At 44.3% G+C, this 2,538-nt stretch overlaps 1 non-coding gene across 1 annotated transcript; it reads right to left on the reverse strand.

The window, feature by feature from the left end:
- Positions 1-623: 623 nt before the first annotated feature.
- trnas-aga (transfer RNA serine (anticodon AGA)) lies at positions 624-705 on the reverse strand. The gene has a single exon. It is a non-coding gene; the product is annotated as a tRNA-Ser (tRNA).
- Positions 706-2,538: the final 1,833 nt, after the last annotated feature.

Raw genomic sequence — 2,538 nt, forward strand, 5'->3', positions numbered from 1 at the left:
ACATCAGAGTCAATGTCCCTTCCTCTACTCGGACTGACAATTTACACTTCTTCAATCTCCTATGATCTATTTCCCAAAGAGTTTCTCAAGATTTCCAAAGCTGGAGCCTAAATTATATGGTTTGCTTCCTAAACATTTTTCCAACTGCCAACTGACAATATTTTCACAGTATCTCTTCACAATCCTCTGGCTTGCACCATGTCCGGGATGGGAAGTCCCATTTGGTGGAGAGAGTTCCTTGGCTGGTGAGTTTCACTTTGGAACAAAGATGGTTAAGTGACAATTTCCTGCGGTTGTTTGTAATGGTGGGAGAGGGAGCGGTGGGGAATGAGCACTCTGACGAGCAGGAGGAAGTGTTGCCAATGACCAGAGTCAGAGAACAGAGGACAAGGGATTAAAGGAATCTAATGAAAAGCAGCACTTCTGCTCAGGGCGTTCAATAACAACTGCAGAAACCCGATGTGTCGAGCAGTGTATCTGGAAAGAGAAACCGAGATAATGTTTTAAATGTGGAGCATTTCTGATGAAGAACTCGAGTTTCTCAAGTCTAATCAAATTACAGGCCTGGTTTGCAAAACAGGCTTTCTGAACTTTGAATTGTTCCAGCAGGTAAGCATTCATAACGTAGTCAGCAGGATTCGAACCTACGTGGGACAACCCCAATGGATTTCTAATCCATCGCCTTAACAACTCGGCCATGACTACCGACAGCGCTGCGTGCTGAGCACTGACCAAATCAGCCGTGATCTCATTGAAAGCTGCCGCTGACTTGAGTTAAATGTTTCACTCTCCATTCATACCTTTGCTGTCATTTGTAAGGTGCGAGACACCAATGTAAAAGAAGAAAAGCACAAAGTTAGGAAAAGATTTTTGCAGCCAAATGGAGTCAAAATTATTTATTGAAAGGAAAATCACACTTTGCAATTTGCTAGATCTCTTTGCGAACATGACCAGCAGAGGTAATCAAGGGAGCTATTGATCTGAGTATTCTTGGACATGAAACAAACAAAGGTTAGTGACATATTCATTTCTTATTCTGCCGAAGGAGCTGGTATTTCCAGATGCTCACAATGACAGAGATTTTTCCCAATTAAAGACGGCAAATAAGTCCCATCTCACGCTGACACCATCGTGAGCGCTGCTGTTTCACAATGCCACAGAGTCAGGGTCAATTCCCGCCTCAAGCAACTGAATGTGTGCAGTTTGCACATTCTCCCCGTGGCTGTGTGCGCTTGCTCTGGTTTTCTCCTACTGTCCAAAAATGTACCGGTTTGTTGAAATGGCCATGCTAAATTGACGGAGGTAAAGGAGAGGAATGCATTTGGGCTCGGGCGGGTCGATATGGAGTTGCTGGGCCGAAGGGCCTGTTTCCACATTGTAAGTATTCTAATCTACAGTAATCAATGACCAAGGTACGGCGCACGTTGTTCGATGGGGGCATATTAGACTTTTCGATTGTTTTTCTTCAAAGTTTCTTTACAATTCAAACGGGAGAGGAAGAGGGGAAATGAATGTCTCCCATAATTCTTGCCTTCTTTTATCATTCACAGGCGGTATTTTTTCCTGTACGTTTTTCTTTTACACTGTGGTTACTGTTAGTGTTCTTGTAAGCTACACCGGCTGGTTTCCTCTTTCCTCAATGTTCCTCATCTCTACCCAAACTCACTTTCCATCCTTATCTCCTGAATCAAAGTAATCTCAACCATTGCATAATTGCCACGGAAACTGGGCTTTTCACACGCATGTGTATGTCATTTTCCAATATTAATTGATCGTTTACTGTGTTGCAAATGCGCACGAGAAGAGTAAAACAAAATAGAGGCCGGTGGTCCTGGGTTTGAAACGCACGTAATTGCAGCTAAAACGCAGATTACTGCACACAATGCGATCACGGAAGCATGCAGCGAACCGCCAGGAAGCACACAATAAGTACAATGCTGAATGTCATGTCAGGAACAGGACTAGAAACACAACAGAAATACGTCTCTTGGGTACTATTTTGGACGTATTTCTCAATGAGCTATCGTGTTTTACATATGTTCCATCGGGAGTTACCTCACACAAGGAAGTAAGCAGTGCTGCAGACGGTCATATAATCCGAGTTCCAAGTCCCGGAGTCAGAGACACTCAGTGCCCTGTGTGTACCTACAAGGAACAGCTGTGCATGGGGTTTACAGGGTAACTGAACTGCATGAATGCAGCTCGATGGTCGTCTGTCTGCTTCTCCTCTATAGTTTTCTGTGCAGTCCCTGCGTGCAATCTTGTCAACTACGTTTGTCCGGCACAAGATGGGCATTGGTCACTTGTCTCTGAGAGAGGCTGTTGGTTTATGTGTTGTCATAATTCCGAGTGTAAGGAGGAATCTGGCTGTCAGTTCCCAGAAACTTACTTTAATAAATTGAAGCGTGCTTTTTAACTTGCCGCGTGGCATGTACTCGTTGCAAAGTTCGTGCACTGCGAATCACGTTGCGGGACTATCCAATTTTGGCAAAGAATTTGTGTGGCATTCACGAGTTGCCACGACCAGCTATCCCTAGT

This window comes from Chiloscyllium punctatum, unplaced genomic scaffold, assembly GCF_047496795.1.
Source record: "Chiloscyllium punctatum isolate Juve2018m unplaced genomic scaffold, sChiPun1.3 scaffold_228, whole genome shotgun sequence".
Taxonomy (NCBI): domain Eukaryota; kingdom Metazoa; phylum Chordata; class Chondrichthyes; order Orectolobiformes; family Hemiscylliidae; genus Chiloscyllium; species Chiloscyllium punctatum.